The 21,634-nt window shown below is 42.2% G+C and overlaps 1 long non-coding RNA gene across 2 annotated transcripts in view; it reads left to right on the top strand.

The window, feature by feature from the left end:
• The window catches only part of LOC102377933, a 47,876-nt gene that overhangs the window by 19,998 nt on the left and 6,244 nt on the right, over positions 1 to 21,634 (top strand). For both annotated transcript variants that reach the window (XR_003091906.1, XR_003091905.1), the window contains exon 4: positions 12,583 to 12,668. This is a non-coding gene — a long non-coding RNA (uncharacterized LOC102377933). The remainder of the gene's footprint in view (positions 1 to 12,582; positions 12,669 to 21,634) is intronic.

Genomic DNA, 21,634 nt, shown 5'->3' with positions numbered 1-21,634 from the left:
TATATATATATATATATATAAATTGTGCAAGAATATGGATATTTTGGAGTATTGTAAAGAGTGAATATTTGAGATTTTTTTATCAGAGAATTTGCAGTTTTTAAATGGGGAACATCAGGATTCCTGCTATTGAGGCAAGTGGCAGGACCCAGGCAGAGGAGCCTGCTCAGGGCTAGTACCTGGGGCCAATCTGGAGGGCAAATGAGGTGGCTGACCTCCTGGCCATTTGGGGCCAGGAGGACATACTTTGACAGTTCAAAGCAGGCCACCATGCTGAGAACATCTTCTGGGTGATAGCTAGCCAGATGGCAAAGCAGGAGCACACATGGCAGCAGTGCTGCACAAAGGCCAACTGTGCAGCCATAGCTCACTGGCAGCTGGCCCAGAGGTGCAGATGCCTCTGCCGAGGTTGTGTGGTCCCTGTCTGGGTCTGGCATGTGCTGTCCCAGTGGCAGCAGGTCATATCCAGGCAGCAGCCCCCACTGCGAGACTGCTGCAGTGGGTAGAGGATGCAGGGAACTCTAAGTTAGGGCTGCTTCAACAGTCCAGGTAGCACAAGGGGTAGTGTCCCCAGATACCAAATGGCTGGGCCCCAGAAGCTCCTGAGAGCAAGTAGCCCTGAGCTGCTTGCCAGGGCAGCTATTTATACCACTGGGGCCAGCACAGGGCAGGTTTTTATACTGCTGGGGCCAGCTGGCCCCAAGCTCTAGCTCGCCCTGGCTGCAGATCCAGGAGGAACTGGGCAGGGTCATTTTGCCCCAAGTGGCACAACTTACCCCACACCAAAGTGGGTGCCCAGGTATATGCACTGAGGCAAAAATCCCCGGTACAAATTTGTGCCACTCCTATTTGAGCTTCTGCAAGCACACATGCCTGAATGTGTCGACACACCCTAAGAGTTTCTTTTATAGTTGCACAAAGAACCTTCAAAACATGAAATCACAGAAACTAGCACATTGGTCTCTACCTAAGTTTGCAGAGAGCCTGAAACAACAGCTCTGAAGTATGAACTTTTATCTCGACAGGATGCTAACTCAACAGGTGGTAGTGAGATACAAGTCAACTTTGTTAGGAATGTTATTGTTAACATACAAAAGAAAGGGGAGAAAATACAGTATCATGAAGATCCTAGAAGTATTTCTCAAGGTGGTAGTAAGATTGGAAGAGGATGGAGAAAAGTTGCAGGTGGATGCAGTTATTTATTTTTCCTGAAAGGGAATTCCACTTGGAAGTTTGGCAACACCAGCCCAAAAGATTGCTTCCAGGAGGAATTGCCTCAGAGAACAACACAAGGTGAGACCCCATTACTTATCTAGCCCTAAAGTCTACTCAGAAATCAGTTTTAAAAGTCACTCTAATGAATACATCGAGTAATACCAACTACACTATAATTAGGGTCAACACCCTAGGGAAATAAATCATAAAAAGCCCACAAAGGGACACTGCACTGTAGTACGAGGGATTTAAAAAAAAAAAGAGGGAACAGGTTAAAGCATCCTTAAAAATGTTAATCTCAACAGGGAGGCTCCCATACAAGGTGATGGAAGGCCTGTGTACCTCTAAACAGGATGAAGGAGGAAGCAGTGTAGGGTAATGTTTTAGGTGGGGATCAACATATCAGAAACCATTGCTTACAGCCCTGGCAGCCACAACTGCAGAACTCTGATCCTCCCTAGTAGACTGGAAAATTAACTGCCACCTCACAGCTTACTGGAAGGATGCTATGGATCATCTTCTTCCATGTGGGTAAGTGTCCTTTTGCCAGCAGGAAAAAAGACAGAGGCATTCTAGCCCCATTTTATCCTGTGATTTCACAGTTAACTGTCTCATGTTACCTTCAGTGAAGGACACAACTTAAAATGGCCATATGGATTTTTTTCCTCATTTGTTTAAAAAAAAAACCCAACTCCCTTAGCTGAGTCCTTTTATGCAACCATTTAGATTGGAACAAATGTTTACAGTCCTTGACAACAGGATTTTATAATGAAAAGTCTCGACAGACCTTTTGCTATTCATGCTCACGTTAAAAAAAATGGATAGAGGTTTCCAGTGGAATAATTATAAGCATGCACATTCAGTGATTAATGAGCTTTTTGAGGAGAGCTAAAACCACTGAATCATAGCATGTGACTTTCCTATCAAGGGCAATAATCAGAGCTTCAGGAATTTGGAGCCCCACATAAAAATAAGGAGCCAAATTCTGCACTGGCATGCAATTTGAGCGATGCTGCTGACTTCTCTGGAGTTGCAAGGGGCAGGAATCATTGCAAAGTCTGGTCCACAGGACACCATATAACTTTTATCCTCAGAGCCTCACTGCATTGTTAAACAACCCATTGGCCTTCTTACAACTTTTTGACTGAGCCTGCTTAGTTCAAACACTCATATCAACTTCTCTGCGTCTCTGTCACACGCTCTGTGGCAAAGAAAAATTTCTTATGGGATTAAAAAGATTACTTAAATGTTAGTGAGGAATTCTGATGTTGTTAAGGTTCAGATCCTTCTCTGCTTTACACCAGCCAAGTGAAAGGCATCTTTATTTACATCAGCTTTCACTATGGCCTTTTTTGTTTAAACGAGCCCACATTCTGCATTTGCTTAGCTTCACGCTGGACCAGAAAAAGAAATACTAAAACATCACAGGGGAAAGCTATTCTTTAGGTATTTCAAACACAGCTGGAACTATGATCCACTAGATATCATATGAGCAAGTTTGTTTTTATGAAACTCCAGCCCAATTTCCACACCAAAGAGGTTCAGATAAGCTCATACATCTGACTGAACCTCTGAACCTTTTGAAGTTTGTCATTACTATCATTTTGCCAGTATACTGCCGGTTTCTGTCACACTGAATTAACTCTTGCAAAACTACCCATCCCTGATAACCAGCAAGAAAATGATAGGGAATTTGAGTAAAAAATAGGAGCTGAAGTAGTGTTTTCAAAAATTACAGACTGGAAGACAGAGAAGTATGGCTACAGATTCAAGGGCAGTGCTCTCTGAAGTGGGACATTTGGTAAATATGACTGATTCCCCACTCAATCAGTTGAGCTGCAGTGCTGACCCACACACACTAATTATTCTGCAAGCCACCTCATGTGATATGCTATAGCACTTGATCCCTTTGCTTTATACAGTGCAACTAGAATTTCAGGCCTGGATTTTATTCAGGTGGGTTCTGTATCTGACACTGTCATCAAGTGCTATTTTTTACCCTTGAGCAGATGTCTGCGCACCTCAGTTCCTCAAAATAATGCTCCCTCCCATCATAGGATTGCTACAAGCCTTTGTTTATTATTATTTATAAAACATTTTGAGGTTCTCTCTGCTAGAAGGGGTTATGCTAATGCAAAATATAATTACTAGTCAGCAATGGCAACATTATTTGAAGAATGAGAGAGTCAATGAGAGAGTCAATCATTTATTAGTGCTTCCTATTGACATCATTTTCAACTTTCTAAAATTTGGAAAGTGGAGGATGAATAAAATTATCATTATCTCTTCTGTAGCTGCACCATGACACAGTGGCATAACAGGGCAGCTGGACACTTGAGGCAGCGGCAACACATGGGTTAGCGGTGACTTCCAGCAGCCAGCACAGCTATAAAGCTGCAGTAGCAGCTGTTATTTTTTCCTCTCCCCTCTCAAGTTGATGCGTGGGGCTGCTGCAATGACAGACTGAATAGATGCAGTAAAAGAACAGGCATTAGTGAAGACAACATGTTAATGCCATGGATACAGTAGAAGTGGATTTTGTCTGTGAACTGAAGACACTCTTTACACCTCCTTTTTGAAAAATTAAAGTTTGAGACCAGGAACACAACAGTTATTCTTTGCGGTTGATGGTGGTGGTCTACTGCAATTGCAGGTAATCCAGCCTGTCTCCCCACCAGGCATTAGTGATTCTTATGAACAGCCCAGCAATAATATAAGTTCAGTTCAACACAGTGACAAATATGCAACCTGCAGAATTAATAAATTAATAAGCCTTGTAACAAGGGACAGCATGATGAAAATCAACTCCACTATAGAAAAACTGCAAGTAAATGCACATAATATATTAATGTATAGAAGTGATAGACAGAAAACTATCAAGTTGCCTTATATATAACAAAGTATGGTTTTTCGTCAAGGGAATATTGGATAGGTTGTTAGTTACAGAACGCTCTGTCAATGCTATCCACCTTGTCAATTAATGCTTGCTTGCTCCCTCTAACCTTCTTTCTGGGAGGTATTGCTGAGATGATTGTGACAAAGCAACTCTGATGTCATCTTGGAGCCTCTGATTCCCTTTGGACCTGCTTTAATTCTGAGTCAATGATCAATAAACACATGGTGATGCGAGCTGCCCAGAATTGGTTTTTATTAGCTTTGTCAGCAGGCTTTGATAGCAGTGACTCTAACATCCTGTTGACTTACTTGTGAACCCTGAAAGGCCTGGATGGAGGTGTCTATCATTATCTCTCTTCCTTGTCTTTGAAAATATCCCAAATAGTTCTGCTGGCAACTTCTTGTCTGAGCAGAGGGCTGTTTCTTAAGGTGCTGCAGTGTCCATGTACTCATCACTCTCATCAATATTCAGAGCAAGCCACCAGGGAAATTAGATGATTTGGTCTGCTGCATCACTAATCTGATCTGTTGACACTTATCTCTCTTGTTCATAATTAGAATTGTTACTATCATTTTGTGTTACGGTGATGTCCAAAATGTGCTAGGCACTGTACGAACAATATGCAGTGTCTGCATCAAGAGATGGCATTGCAGATAAGCCATGCAAAGGGCAGGTTAGGAAAGAGGAATGAAATACCTATGTAGGGCTTGGACAAACAAGCAAATTACAGAAAAGTAAAAGGGATCAGCGACTTGCCAGGTGTCATCCACTCCATGTGTTCTTCCCCTGTAGTACCTTAGCCCTAAATGAAAAGGGGTAAGTTGGGGATTACAGCAGACCACAAGCTGAATATGAATCAACAGACTGTCACAAAAAAAAAGCCAACAGCATGTTGGGTTTTATTAATTCGAGTGTCACCTGCAAGTCAAAAGTGATTATTCTACTCTATTTAGCACTAGAGAGACTTCACCTGGAGTACTGTGTTCAGTTTTGGGGCACAGTTAGAGGCTGGAAAATATGACAGACAGAAAGAGTGGAAAAGCTGGGATCATTTAGTTTGGAGAAGAAAAGACTGAGATGGGATCTGATAAGAGTTTTCAAATACATGAAGGATAGTTATAAAAAGGATAGTGATATACTATTTTCTGTGGCTGCAGGGGATAGGACAAAGGGCAACAGTCTTAAAATGTAATGAGAGAAATTTAGACTGGATACAAGAAGAAGTTTCTAGCTATGAGGGTGGTTAATCACTGGAATAGATTACCTAGCAAGAGCATGGAATCTCCATCCTTGGAAGTTTTTAAGAGCAGGGGAGACAAACACTTGGACGGAAGGATGCTTTTGCCTTGGGCAGGGGGGTGTGAAGTAGAAGACTTCCAGAGACCCCTTTAAGCCCCATGATTAAAGGGCTATTCTATGATTTTAAGTGATCACAGTTCAGCTTCCACTTACTGAAGATTAAGTGTGGCCAAATGCACAATTATAATGGAGCAGCTGATATGTGGTAAGACCCTGTTCCCTTTTAACTTGCCATAATTTATTTGTTTTCCAATACCCTCAGAGTCCCAACTGTTCTGCTCCCTGGCTGTTATTTAACTGGCTAAGTAACTGTGCAAGTTAACATAAAAGTGTGTATTACTGAGTGACCTGACCCCAGCTCTAAACCTGCCCCTGAAAGTTGGATCTGGATCCACGCTTTGTACCTACAGCCATTCTTGGTTAAAAGCGTGTCCTCACCACTCTGACTGAAGGAACCACAATAAATTGTAAAACCCATGACTTTTAATACATACAGATTTTTGTGAGATCTCTGAAGAGGCCATAGAGGCTGTAAGCCACTATTTCCATAACAAATGCTGTTGCAGGAACTCATTGGTGAGAGGATGATGAATGGTGACACTTCATTTCCTAATAGCAGGACCGAAGTGCTATAGTGAGACACTGTGTTTACTGTTTACAGCAATTCAAAAATTAAATGTGCTTATTTTACAAGCTAAAAAGCTGTGTTTTTTCCTCTTCCTATCAGCTCCACAAGCTCAATGAATCCACCCAGTTTTGTCCTCTCACCTCATTATCACCATTAGGAGCCTAGCAAGGCAAATTTTGCCCTTGTGTATTCCTATGTAGCCAGCTCATAGATTTCATAGACATTAGGGCTGGAAGGGACCTTGCAAGATCATCAGGTCCAGCCCCCGGCCCAAGGGGCAGGAAATCAGCTGGGGGTCAAATGATCCCAGCAAGACAGGCCTCCAAGTGTTTTATGAAAGTGTCGGGGGGTAGGTGCATGCATCTCATCTGTTAATGCACAAGCCAGAAGAAAATCCAACTCAATTCTACCACAGGTGTTCTGGATCTGCAGTCCTAACAAAAAGAAAAAGCAACAAATAGGGTGCTTGGATTACCAAAATCTGCAGAATCTAAGCACAGAGACTGATCCAAAGTCATGACTTTCATGTGTTTTCTACCTATTAAATAATAATATATAGGGAATAGTGATTACTTAGTTGCTTTTCCACTAAACTCTGAATTGGCCCATTATGCATCATCACATAAGAACTCCCTCCTTCCTGGCACTGTCCATACAGGATATGCACCACCACTAGCCAATTTCTCCCACAGCTGCTCCTGGCTACTACTGTGCTGTTTTCATGGATGCTCAGCAGAGAAGTTGGACATTTTACAGGGAGAGAAATGAAACAGAATGGCTGCTAGGGAAACGAAGTCCCTTGATCACAAAGCAATGCAGAGCTATAGAAATGTAAAATTAGGTTGGGCATCGTGTGTGGGAGCTATAAAAATGGAAATAGCCTTGAAGGGGCCACCTGACTGAAAATTGCTCATGAATCATGAGGGAACACCTCCATCAGTGACACTGATGATTTCCTCACCTTGTAGAAGAGACCCATCCTCCCTGGAAAGTCAGTAAAAATCCATTTCTGTAAATTGCAACTGGATAGCCTGTCACCTGATGTGACGCGGGGAGCAACAATAGCATTACCTCCATGCAATCTCAGTGTAGAAAAGTTAATAAAATATATGTCACTAAGAAACCAATTGTACCTGCAGGGTAAGAAAAGGTCACACATGAATGCATGAAAACTGGCCATGCTGCATAAACTGCTGATTGAAAGCTACCTTGGCCTTATATATGACCACTTTGAGAGTAAACAGGGCCAAGTACTCAGGGAGTAAGTGTTATTTTTCAAGTTAATAAACTTTGACTAATTTTTCTTTCATTCCTGTTTTCTTAGAACCTACCGACTGCCTGCCTAGCTTTTAAAGTAGGTCAGTTGGTCCCATCTTCTTTACTACGAATTGAAAATATTCAATTTGATAGTTTTTTTTAAAGGAAGAAAATAATGGCGACTGCTGGGTTGCTTCCCCCTCTCTCTCCTTTTTGTTTTAAACCTGTGAAATCCCAAAGGAATTTGGCAATCTGTCTGCTGAATTTCAAAACAAATGTTTTTCAGCACTGACAAGGCGGTCAATCTGTTCTGTAAACGTTAGTAAACACAACTACAATGCAATTTGATTTCAGAAAGTGATTTCCTCCAAACCATATAAAATGTTTTACCATATTAAAAATGACAAGACTGTAAACAGTCACATTACAAGGTTGTATATCCCATACACAGAAGAAATATATGCAAATACAGCTTATAATGAAAAAAGGTGAAATATTTGTAACGCCAACAAGATGAAAAAAAATATTCCATCTATATTCTTACACCAGGGCTCATCAGTTAGTTCCCTTCCTAAGAGCTATTCTTAAAGGAGGAACAGAATAGAAATGCTCAGAGGAAATCCTTGGAAGCCAGCTCTGCCAGGGCACACAGTTCCATCAACATTAACATAATTTGTGAAAATGTCTCGATTTTGCCAGAATTTCTCAAGCATCCAGACATACAAGCCAGTTTCAACCACTTTAAATCTCTTGGACCATTTAAAAAGTATACCTGGATAATCCAGTATTATTTTGAACTAATTCCCTGTGAGGCAGTTCAGCGTTATGTGAGGGTACCAAGTTTTCCATAACTAATGTTTGGTTGATCCACCAGACATCCCAGACTGCACTGCTCGTCAGGTACCCCGCTCCCCCAAACTCTCTCTCTCTCTTTAAACTCCCAACTGGCTGCTCTGGTATGCAGCCAGAACTCCACTACCCCAACCTCTATTGCCTGAATTTGACCGCAGTGTCCCTGGATGGGGTCTGAGGGCAGCTCTCTGCCACTTTTCAAGAATGATCTGCCCCACCAGCTGTCCACCACTCCAGCCCCAAATTAACCTTGGATGCACCAAACCTGGATCAGTTTCCAGGAATTGAAGTCAATTGATGAGTGCCTTGGGTGAAAGGTGTGGCAGTTCTGGAGCACCCCACTCCTGGGGGCCCTAGCAGCCCCCCAGTCTCGACATACACCTAGGCACTTGGAACCAGGTACCACCACACAGATTTTAGTAATGTGTAGGAATGGGTTTACTGACCTCCATGTTAGTGAGAAGGGGGAGCAGAACATTGCAATAGAGCTGAGTGCCCACTACCACTGCCTGGTTCAGCAACACTGCAATGCCTGCAGACAACCATTCTACGTGGAGCCCTTAGCAATGTACATGAGGACACCTCTGACCTGGGAAAGTTGTGGACTAGTTCCCAATCAGCAACATTCTTGAAACAGTTCAAGTGTTATGTCTGTCCACACCCAGGATGTTCAGCCACAGGGGGTGCAGACAGAAGTGACAATTTTCACCTGATCCAGCCACAGAAAGCAGACTATAGCCATGACCAAACACAAGTACACAGCTGCAGGCAGCTTAAAAATGGCCGATTGGGTGAAAATCTGAACCCTCATTGCATGAGGGGTCAGATGAAGATGTTTCAAAACAGCATCTTCTCTAACTTGTGTTTGCCTGCCTGCCAGGCTCCAAGCTGTTTAAAGAATGGGAGGTGGGAGAGGAGGGAGTTGGGTCTGGTGTTTTTTCAGCCCCTGCTGGAGGGTGGGGCAGGTGTATTGGAGAGGAGTTCCACTTCACCACTCCACCCTCCAGCACAGGCTCAGGAACCCCTAGAATAAGCTCCCTCTACTCCCTTTCCCCCCCCCCCATTCTGAAAACAGCAGGGGCTGGCAGGGCGAAGGTGGCTAAGGAAACTGGCTGCAGGCTCACAGCCAGCAGCTAGATCCCCCCCCTCCCCACTGGAACCAACAGATGAACTTCTGTTTGGTCCGGGGGATCGTTGTAACACAGAACCATTCCTGCCAAGCATTCTAATTTACAATGGGGAGCTGCACTTCTGTCTGTGCCCAAGACTGAACACTCCCCAAGTCTGTGGCAGGGACCAGCATTGAAACCAGAGTGTCATCCCAATGCTTGAACCACAAAATCATCCTCACTTTCTCCCTCTGAGCCTTTATATTTTTCTATTTGCATTCAAAGCTCTCTGTCTAGGTGGGCCCTACACTGTATATACATACCTTCAAACTATTCTTCTATTTTGCCAAATAGGAAAAAGCCACAAAAGCAATAATTCCTTATATGTATTTTGCTCCAACATACAGAATCCTGGTAACTAAACCAATCTTCCTCCATCACCTTATTAAATAAAACATGCTGTTACTGCAGAACCAAACTGAAAGCGTTTTAAAGATCTGAACAGATCTGGGGAGGTAGAAACAGCTTTAATTCAGCAAAAAAAGTAATGCTTACAGATTAATACTGCTTTTAAAGTAAAATAGGTTAAAACAAATAGGCATTTATTCTGATTACTTTTTGTTACTTGAGCAATGAAAGGCAGTCATCAACTGGATTTAACTTGAATGAGAAGCAACATGTTCTTGGCTACACCACACACACAGAGTAATATCTTTACAATGTAAGGTTTTTGGTTGTAGCCGTTTTGTTCTAAGGACATAGGCAGGCAAGCTTCTTTGGGTAGATGTGATATCTTTTATTAGACCAACTGAGTACTTGGAAAAAAGTTTTTTGCAAGCTTTCGGGCACAAGTGTAAGACAGTGCAATACCTTTACTGGATCTTGCAGATAGGAACTGTTCAGAAATCAGTTGGTGCTACTTCTTTTAGTATGTGTAACGTGATTGGAAGGTCAACCCACTTTTAGCTAGTAGCAAAAAGTAATTTCTTTGATAAAGAAATTAATTTAGCTACCACTGAAAGTTGATTCTTCATTAATCATTCTGAAGCCATGCACTTTCTCCAAATACTCCAGTTGGCATGTGAAAAGGTCTGTTAGATATTTTTAAGTCAAAGTCACTTAAATGGCTTCCACAGAATTAAAAGGACCATTCAGAAAGTCTTCTTCACCAAGTGATACAATCATTTACCATTTAATGAATTGCCAGAAGTGCACATGGCATTTGAGAGACAAATGAAAAGAGAAAAGGTGAAATGCTGACCCCACTGAAATCAATAGGAATACTTGCAGAGGGACTTCAGTGTGATGGCAATTGCACTCAAGGTCTCTGCCCCAGGAAGGCTATTATATAACATAATACTTACCCACTATTAAATAGGCAGCTGCGTGAAGGTAACTTTCATATCTACTTGAGGTCTTAACTAGCGAGGCCCAGATTTCTGAGATTCTGCATATATATTTACCTGCACACAGCTCATTTGCATTTGGAAACACATACAGCAAAAGAAAACTGTGATTTTTGTATGTGCTATATTGTATGTGCTTAAATGACTTAATTTGTGAGCACATTTATCCATGCAATAATGCTCTTGGCATTGGTCTGGCACTGTTCCTTTTACTAATTGGAACCTAGCTCAGAGCAAGAGAATCAGTTTTTTGGACAGTCTCCTCCAGAAGGGATTTTTTGCCAGAATTAAGAAGCCAATGGGTTGTAAAACACAGGGTTTTTTTGTTTTGTTTTGTTTTTTTAGAATGGAAAGGATATGGGATACTTTATTTATGGAGGGTGAGGGAGATCTTAGGTATTCAGTTGGTAGAACAGGGTGGTAACCAGGGTATATTGGAACTGATGAAGAATGGATTATTTTTCACAAAGAACATGGCAATTTCCTTTGCCTGATATCAATTTATGCTAACAGTTTCAACTGTGCAGAATTATACATAGAACAAAGCTTCATTTCTTAATGTTGTAAGAGGGGAAATAAGAAGAAAAACCAAGTTAAGTACTTGCATTTCCAAAAATGAAATGGGCTTTAAAACAACAACTAGATTCTTTACTGCTTCAGAATTCAATGTAAGCAGTAGACTTTGGCCACATACAGACATTACATTTTCTCACTCCCCCAGTAGAAACTATGAGTGTTCAAGCATTCATTTAATTTCTCCCAGAGGAAACCCAGAAATTCTCCCTTGCAAGAGAAACCCTCTTACAAGAGCAAACATTTGTGTGCTCCCCTCCTGCTCTGGTCTGGGAGGTGAGTGAAAAAGTGGGGCAATGCTCCCCACACTTTCCCAAACCAGACACTGCCCGGTCAAGAGAAGGGTCAGGGAACATTGCACTGTTTGCTCCAGACCCCCAACCTGGGCTGGTCCAGGAAGGGGCTGGAGCAACAGGAAAAAGCCTCCCTACCTTCCTCAAGCTGCTGGTCCCTGCTTCCCCAATCTGGGTCCCTGGTCTGAGGAGTGGACAAGGGGTTTGCTGTGCTGCTCATTTAGCTTAGCTCCTGGCCACTAGGAGCTGAGAAGAGAAGCAGGTAGGAACTTGGCCCTGCTGCTCTAGTCCCAACCCAGACAGGTCTACAGGAAGGGAGGGGAGTACCCATTCCTAAATCTGGGTGGTCCCAGTCTGGGGAAAACACAGGGAGTCTTTCCTTGCCACACTATTCTTCCCAACAATGGGAAAACTGGATTAGCCACTGCTCCCCAAGACCAGGATCACCCAGTCTTTCCAGGAATGAGAGGACTAGATTAGCTGTTGCTTCCCAAGCCTACCCTGGACCAGGATCACCCAGTTTTGGGCAGGCATGAGGAACAGGAGAGAGGTGGTAGGTACAGGCTGACTACCTCCACTGCTCTCTCTCCTGATATCCTTTCTAGGAAATGAACACCTGTTTGTGGCCTTTGTAACCTAACTTCATACAACTGAACTTAGAAAAGTTCAGTTAAACCTTACTGTGTGCTATACATGGTATCCTTTGTCATGTTCATCCATCAATTAAAAACAACTGCAAAGTGCCAAAGCATGGGATTGCCTTTCCAAAACGTTAAGGACCTCATCTGGGAAGCTGAGTATCCCTGGCCATAATTCAGCCAAAGAATTTACACTTAATGTTAAGCATGAGCTTAAATCCATTCGTATTTGGTGGAGCACTTAAGCACTTGCTTAGCTTTTGTATATGGGATTGCAGTATTCCAGTGCTTCTGGTAAGATTTGACGCTACTCACAGGAGACATTTAGCAGGTGCACAGGTTTGGATGTAGATGTTTTGTTTTCTTCCTCTTGTCTTTGTTTTTGCCAGTAATCACTTTTCTTTTCAACTCACCAGCACCTGCACATCCTCAAGACAAAGCAGTCACTCCTGCAATTAGTCCAGGTTTCTTGGAGAACTCTGGAACACAGACAACTACCGATGTAAGTCAATGCCTCTAAATAGGATCTCCACAGGTTCCTTCCTGAATAAAAGTTGAAGAGGAAGGAAAAGGAGACAAACAGTTTCAAATTTTAATTAGGTTTTTAATAAAGATTAAAGCAAAACATTAAGAACCTATATAGTCCTTTTGCACGCGCGTGTGCGTGTGTACGGGTGTGTGCATGGGTGGGTGTGGGTGGGTGCGTGGGTTAATTGGAGGTTGAGCACAAGGCAGGAGAATTTCATGTTCCACAGGACACTTGGGAAACCAGAACCAATCCATTGTATTGAAAAAGAAATCTGAGAAATAACACAAAAAACCCTAAACATTAATGCTATATTCTATAAGCTCTTCTAATATGGCTCTGCCAGATGATAGATCTGAGATCTAGGGTTTGAGGGTTGTTTGTTTTTTGGTATATCTTTGCTGGGTTTCTAAGTTACATTTATACATGTCTGCAAGCTGTCAAAATCTGTCTCAGGATTTGCCACATACCACATGCAACCACATACCTGCAGTGGCTCATGTTAGAAGCTGAGGGCGCTAGAGCACACCTCCCTGCTTGGCTGGAGCAGACAGCTTGAGCCAAGGCTAGCCCGCCCACCCTGAAAGTGGGGGCTTGCAGGGGAGGTGCAAAGCATCCTGGGATGCTGGGGGACTGTGAATTAACTTGAATCTAGAGGGGATTTGGGACAGCAGTTCAATAAACCAATTTAACCTAAATCAGTTAAGTCTGATACTACATCCATCCAAGTTTATCTTAAACCTGCTTCAGCCATTTTGAAAGTGGTTTATGTGTACTGAATTTCTGTTGTGTTCAGATTTGAACTGGTTTCTGATCACTTATACTGGTTCATATGTAATTTCTGTCCCTAGCCTTAAGGACAGCCTGTTCCATCCCATTACTGGACACTTCAGTTTTTGCTCATTGAAGAAAAGTTCACTCTAGCCAAAGCAGCCCAACTTCACAGAGTATGTATCTTGAGCTAGCTGTCTTCCATGACAGTGTACCTGGGAGAAAGTTGAATCCAATATCAGGGTGATGGGAGGAGTGAGAGCACTTTCTAGATCCAAGAATCACTTCCAGACCAAGCCAAAGGCATCAAAGAGGAGAGGAAGACAGGTATGAAGGAAAAGGATATGAGAAAGTATAGCATAAGAGTGCGGTGGGTATGATTATCCTGTGTAGTGACCTAGTGATGCAGTAAAAGACTCTGTTCTCCTCCACACACCCTTCTTCAGGCAAGGAACTGCATGCAGCAGCATTTGACTTTGCAGCCATGTTTGACTGGTTCTTGAACTGGCCTGTGAAGCAGCTGGTTTGGGAATGGAGCTAGGAACCACTTGTAACTCTGAATGATTTGGATGGATGGTCATCACTGATGAACCCACCTGGGACTTCTGACTCTTCATGTATCAGCCTCTACTACTTGAGCTAAAAGAATGGGTTCTGTTAGGTTAAAGATGTAACAGAATCCCTTTTCTACCATGTGAATAAGCTGCCACAAAAGAGGAGTGAAGTACCATGTTTTTTTTATTAGAAAAGAATAGGGTCTAAACCAATGTTGTTAGTGGAACAGCAGCAGAAGGAAGCTAAAGTCTTGCCTAAACCTGAGCCAGACTTAAAAGGAACAAACAAACTCAGAGAGGTAGATGCAACAGCACAATAGATAGGGTAGAGATGGACCCAATACTGCTCACAACAAAGTCAGTTTAAATATAGAGGCTTCTCCATATTTAAATGGCTTCATCTGGAAGTGATTCTTGGATCTAGAAAGTGCTCTCACTCCTCCCATCATCCCCACATTGCATGTGGTTTCCTGCCTGCAGCTCCTTAACCTATACTTTTTTTCAAAAGAACGCCCTTATAAGATCATAGCAAAATAGGGCTGGATGGAATTTCACAAAGTTATTTAGTTCAGACCCTATTCAAGGCAGAGTCATCCCTAACTTAACCATCCCAGTCAAGTGTCTTACTAACCTGCTCTTGAAAAATTCCGTTGATGGAGATACCACCGCCTCTCTAGGCAACCTGTTCCACTGTTTGACCGCCCTCGTAGTCAGAAAGTTCCTCCTAATCTCCAACCTAAATTTCCTCTTGTGGGTTGAAGCAACTGCTCCTAGTCCTGCACCTTATGGCTACCAAGAATAGAATATTTCTATTTTCTGTTATCAAATTATCCCGCAGTCCTCTTTTCTCCAGACTAAATAAACCTAGTTCTTTCAGCCTTTCCCCCTAAGTCATGTTTTCCAGCCTGCTAATAATTTTTGTTACTCTTTGCTGGACTCTTTCCACTCTGTCGTCTTCCTTGAATTGTGGAACCCAAAACCAGATGCACTACTCCAGATGACACCTTATCAGTGCTGAACAAAGTAGAAGAATCACTCCCCTTGATTTGCAAATGACACTCTGTTGATATAACCCAGCATGTTGTTGGCTTTTTTTAATGTTTTTTGTTTTGGGCTCATATTCAGCTTATGGTCTATTGTGAGCTCCAGGCCCATCTCTGCAGTACTGCAGCCTAGCCACTTTTTCCCCAGCCTGTATTTGTGAACACAATTATTATTAGCCTAAGTGCAGGACTTTGCTCTTGTCCTTGTTGAATTTAAACTGATCCACTGTGGACCATTTTTCAGTTTATTCTGGATCCTACCCCCTACTCTCCAGAGAGTATGCAACTCTACCCAACTTGATGTCTTCTTCAAATTTGCAAATCATTAGTGAAGCTGTAAAATAATGCCAAACACAGATCAGGCCCCCTGGGAACTCCAGGATATGGCTATTTGTTGGGCATGATGATCCTATCCATCTTTCATTTAGTCAGTATTTCCTTAGCTTATTAATGAAAATGTTGTGGGAGACAATGTCAAAATCCTTGTTAAAATCAAGGTATTTGACATCCACAGCTCTCCCTCCATCCACAGAGCCTGTAATCCTATCATTGAAGGAAATCAGATTGATCAAACATTCATATCTAGTTTCTCTAGGTAAATCCTAATGTATTCTTCCTCTACTCTAGAGTGTTCACCACTTTCCCATCTTTGTTGTCAACTTCAATCTTGTGGCTGACATTATTCATGAAGACTAAACTAAAAAGGCATTAAAATCATAGAATCATAGAAAATTAGGGTTGGAAGAGACCTTTGGAGGTCATCTAGTCCAACCCCCTGCTCAAAGCAGGACCCTCCCCAACTAGATCATCCCAGCTAAGGCTTTGTCAAGCTGGGTCTTAAAAACTTCCAAGGATGGAGAATCCACAAACTCTCTGGGTAACCTCTTCCAGTGTTTTACTACCCTCCTAGTGAGAAAGTTGTTCCTAGTATCTAACCTAAACTTCTGTTGCTGCAACTTGAGACCATTGCTCCTTGTTCTGTCACCTGTCACCACTGAGAACAGTCTAGCTCCATCGTCTTTTGAACCCCCCTTCAGGTAGTTGAAGGCTGATATTAAATCCCCTCTAAGTCTTCTCTTCTGAAAACTAAATAAGCCCAGTTCCCTCAGCCTTTCCTCACATGCCATGTGCCCCATCCCCCTCACCATTTTTGTTGCCCTCTCCTGGACTCTCTCCAATTTGCCCACATCCTTTCTGTAGTGAGGGGCCCAAAACTGAATACAGTACTCCAGATGTGGCCTCACCAGTCTTGAATAGAGGAGAATAATCACTTCTCTTGACCTCCTGGCAAACTCCCACCAATGCAGCCCAGTATGCCATTAGTCTTCTTGGCAACGAAAGCACACTGTTGGTTCATATTCAGTTTATTGTCCACTATAACCCCCAGGTCCTTTTCTGCAGAGCTGTTGCCCAGCCAGTCAGCCTCCAGCCTGTACTGGTGCATGAACTGTCCCATCCTAAGTGCAGAACTTTGCATGTGTCCTCGTTGAACCTCCAATTTGTTGAGGTCACTCTGAATCCTAGCCCTACACTCAGCCTTGTCCATGTCACCTGAAACTAGACTGCTTCTATATTCAGTAAAGGACTTGAACTTTCTTTGGGCTTTGATGAATTACAGCAACTCAAATATATTTTCCAAAACTGACACTGGAATAAATTGGAAGAAACAAAGCAAAACCTCTGTAAGTTTCACTTTCAGCCAATATGGTATAACAGATAGAAACATTCCCTGAACTACTCAACATTTTAAGTAACTTCTCTAAGAACACTGATGGAAAGAGGCAGGAATTTGCATTTATATCTGAGCAGCCACATCATAAATATGTCTGGAAGATTAAAATCATCCAGTCAGGAGACAGAAATGCACTATATATGACCTACAAAACTGAGTTCTGGGTATTAAACATATTTAATGGAATTGCTCTGAACTTTTAGCTGAAAATCAAGAGCATCCTTAGAGTACATAACTTTAGTAAAATGTATTATTAAAATATAGGTATGAAAACAGGAACACCTATAGAATTCAATAACAGGTAATTTTCTTTCTTCCTAGAGATGTCCCTGAACCAATCTATAAAATTTTATGACGGGTATAATTCTCTTTGAATTCTAGATAATGATTTTTTTAAAATAAAGAAGTTATCACTTACTATTAAACTTACAGGATTTTTACTGATAAGATTATTCACTACAACTATTCAGAAAATTTAAAACAACAAATTAATTAGTTACAATCTCTTAGCAGATAACAGGTAAACAAGAAATATGAGTGAACCTAATAAGATAAATTATTCTTTACAACTTGTTCACCCAGCCCTGATTAAATTGCCTGTTACTCTTTTGAGGTTGGATTGACTCTATATGCCAAGACCCACAAAAGAGCTGGTCAGAAAATTTCCGTTCTATGGCGAATTCTGACATCTGAAATCTGTTTCTTGTCTCCAGTCAGAACAAAACGTCAAAATTTCCCAGGGAGGGAACATACTGAAAAGATTTGATTAGGATCCACTGAAAGACTGTTTTGGTAGCATCAAATCAGTTTATTTTGATTAGATGAAAATAGGTTTGTTGCAGAAATGACAAAACATAACAACATAAAATAGTAGCATAACGTGATAGCTACATTTTATACCATGTAAAATACAAACAAAACAAGATGATACGGACTCTCTTCCATCCAGAATTTCATAAACATTGAAATGTTCTTGTGAAATCCTTGGAATTTGTCTACATTGTGTTTTCTGACAGAAAACCATTTTCCTCATATTTTTTCCCCTTTACCAACTCTTCATCATAGCATGAGGTGCAGTTCCCTAGAGGCAGCCACAATCCCTCTTGGGTTCTGAGGCACGGCCGCACAGGGAATAGCTCCTTTGCTCTTCCTTTTACATGGTCAAATGCCATCTCCCCTTGATCAGGGACACTGGTGCAGTATAACGCATGACCCTCCTGTTTGAGCTCAGAGACTGTAGTGGTGACTAACCTGTGATACAGGCAGATGGGGCAGGACCGTGGTGCTTGTCTGTTCTCTTCCCTTTGCACATTGTACCTACATGTTTAGGCCCAGACAGAGGCTAGTTCTTTAAAAGCTCAATTGTGCAATTCAGTTAATTATAATAGGTAGAGATAGTTTTTTTCACTGTCTCTACTTTTCCCTTTCAGGAGGAGCGGGGGGTTGACAGCTGATGTGAAATGCGCTCATGTAAATAAATGAGGGTTGCGGCAAACTGAGAAAGGATGTTCAGTGGCAACAATAATTCTCAGTTAGGATATCAGGGAAAAATTGCACTACATTAAGTAAGCAATAACACTCAACAGGGTGTGCATTCATCAGTCAGGATGTGTGCAGAGGGAGCATGCAGAGGCATGACGAACAGCCTGCCATGTCAGCCTGTGTAACAATTATTCTAATGTGATGTACCATGCCATTGAGAGGTAACGTGATCTTGTAGAACGAACACTGAGCAAGAGGAAAGAACTTATGAGTTTTCATGCCAGATCTGTTACTGACTCACTTTGGGGCTCTGGGTAATTCGTTTAGCCTCCTTGAGGGGTGAGGGGGCAGACAGGATGAAACCTCGGTCTCCTTTCCCAGGATACAAATGGCACTGACTGGGAGTTAGCTGTACTGCATGGAGATCTAATGTGTGTCACTTCCCCTGTGTGAAATAAGGGTAAGGGATGCTCTGAGGACTTGGCAGCTGTGGGAGCAAAGGGGCATAGAGTGGACCCAATTTCAGAACAGAACTTCCCAAAGGTTTCATGGGGGTGGGCCTGGATGGATGGGACCCAGTGCTGGGGTTCAGACCAGTCTCTACCTTGAACCACCATCCCTCGCCCCAGTTTGTCTAGAAGCACCATGGCCCCATCTCATCACTGTACTCTTGTCAAGAGAGGTCCCCCATGCTGAGGCAGCGCACCCTAGGGGCCTATGTTTAGTCCTTGTGGTGCAGAAAGTTTCTGCGCCTTCCCTCACCCCATAATCTGATCAGAGTCAACAAAGATCAAATTCCTGGGCAGCCCTCACCTTGCTAAGAAGTTTTTTTAAAGAGCAGAAAAAGCAAGAGAAAATAAACAGCTTCAAAGATTTTTTTTTCCATCTCTCAAATTGCATATTTCAGCCCCACATATGTCCTTGTGCTGCTTTGATAAACCAACAATTAGACTGTTTTATTTGTTTCTTCAGTAGCATTTCTTGGGCTTTTTTTAACAAAAAAATAATTGTTCTTCCTGGAAGGGGGTAAAAATAAGCAAGCAGGACCCCAGGGAATTATGCAAGCAATCTAGAAACAGTGTCTGCCATGTCACAGCTTTGAAACGCTCCAGTTGATTACTCCACAAACCAATAAAGTCTATGCACACAATACCCATAACCCACTTGCCTAATGCAGTGAAAACAAAAAAGAAGGGAGCTCCTGGGCTGCTTTTCATTCCTTTGCTGTACACGTTTCATTGCTGACTGTATGCATGCACAGCACATACACAAAGAATGGCAATTATTACTAACGGTGCCTGCAATCGTCAAAAGCCTACCAGTTCTCTCACTACAAACATGTTAGATTTTTTTTTTTTTTTTTTGGGGGGGGGGGGGGGGGGGGGGGGGGGTGCGGCTGAGAAAGGAGAGGACAAACCTGGATTCACAAACCTTTCAGGCTTTTCCTTTCTTTCATTCCTTCTTTGGGGAGGTGATGGATACTAGATTAGCTACTATTCTATTATACCCAGGAATTTGCCCCCACTGAAATGAGTAGTTATTCTGTACTCTCACAAGTGTCCCTGAGAGCAGAAATGGGCTCTGAGTTTCTAAATCTAATCTGCAGACTTGCTTTTTGCTCAATTCAAACCCCCTTCCCTCCCCAGATTAATTCAATATATTGCTTTTTTATATAATATGTGTTTTGAAGCTTATGCCTTTCACTAGGGAGGGAAAACAGCAGTATAAATAATGAACTGACATAAGTGGGTCCCTGTCACCAGTGTAAACATAGATAAATATATACATGTGTATATACATACATAGGTTTTGCATACATATTGTAGGGTCAATCTTAAGTTTATGGTGCAAGCTTTACACATACGTGTATACACACACACACACACGCGCTGTATTAGATCTTTTCTTTCTCCCTCAAGTCTCATGCAGGTCACAAATCCTATAAACACTTGAATGCAAGCTACATTTTCAGCTTCTCAGCAAGCATTTGAATGTGTTCAGGAATAGACACACAGGCCTCTCATCCCTTAGCTATACTCACCTCCCCCTGGGCACAGCTGAAAGAACAGGCTGATTGCTGCTCCCTGAGATCTTGTGACTGGATGGGAAATGTTATGCTCCTGGCAGAGTCAGCACCTGCAGAGTTGGTACAACCCTCTACCACCTAGTCACTAGTACATAGCTGACATCAGCATTGCTCAAGCCACATCCACAGCACCTTATACCACAGTCCTCTGTTTTCCACCTCTTTGACATCCACCTGGAGGTGTGAAGCACAATTATACTACAGTGGGGTTCAGCCCAGGTGAAAGCTGATTTCCTTCTCTCTATCCTCACACCAGGAAAATGATGCAAAAATGTGTAAAGTATAACGATAAGATAGGGATTCACTTAACATTTTTCAATGAATTACAGCTGTTGCCCTTTTATTTCTTACAAGATGCCAGTGGCATAAAACAGAAGCCTCCACAAGTGTACATGTAGCAAAACCCCCGGTTTTTCTTTTTTTAAATTTATTTTAAAATACATTCCCTATCCTTCCCCAACCATTTCTGACTTTTCTCTCTCCCTCACTATTCCCTATAGATAAGTATAAGTAAGCTAAGATGCAGGATAAGCTTTAACATTTTATTTTAGGTAGTAAGTTTTATTTTTGTCTCCCCTCTTTGCAAATAAGTGCCCTGCTATTTTGATATAGATATCCACTGTTTTATAAGTGATAATTATTATGTTTTGTATTGATTTTTTTTACTGCTTTTATATTGTGAGATTACTGTTTTAGGCCTATATATGTAAGTTAGCATAAGTCATGTCAAGTTTCCATCTTGTAATGTCAGGCCTCCATCTTATCTCCATGCCCGGTTGTGTAACCTATGACTCGCACCTACTCCTCCTATGTAACTTGGTGAATGGGGATTAATGCGGGTGCTTGAGAGACAATGGCAGTAGGTCTAAAAATAGCTCCCTCTGAATGACCGAACCATCAACACCAATACCTGGACCAATGAACCAGCCCTTGGAACCACCCTCAGCATTCAAGAACCAAAAGATGAGGCAACCCACCATTGTGCCAAGGCTGTACATGCTCATTAAAAAGACCTGGAGCCCTCTGGAACAGGACTAACCTTGCCTGGACAGGCCCTCCACACAGGAGATCAGAGGTAGTCTGCCCCATAAAAGGGGTAGTGAAGACTGACTCATAAGCTGATGGAGAATAGGTTTAGGTTGGAGATCAGAAGGCAATATTTTACAGTTAGGGTGGCCAAAATCTGGAACCAACTTCCCAGGGAAGTGGTCCTCGCCCCTACCTTGGGCATATTCAAGAGGAGGTTGGACGATCACCTGTCTGGGGTCTTGTGA

Source organism: Alligator sinensis, unplaced genomic scaffold, assembly GCF_000455745.1.
Source record: "Alligator sinensis unplaced genomic scaffold, ASM45574v1 scaffold591_1, whole genome shotgun sequence".
Taxonomy (NCBI): Eukaryota; Metazoa; Chordata; order Crocodylia; family Alligatoridae; genus Alligator; species Alligator sinensis.
Note: the sequence above shows the minus strand (reverse complement) of the source record. Positions and strands in the feature narration are given on the sequence as shown.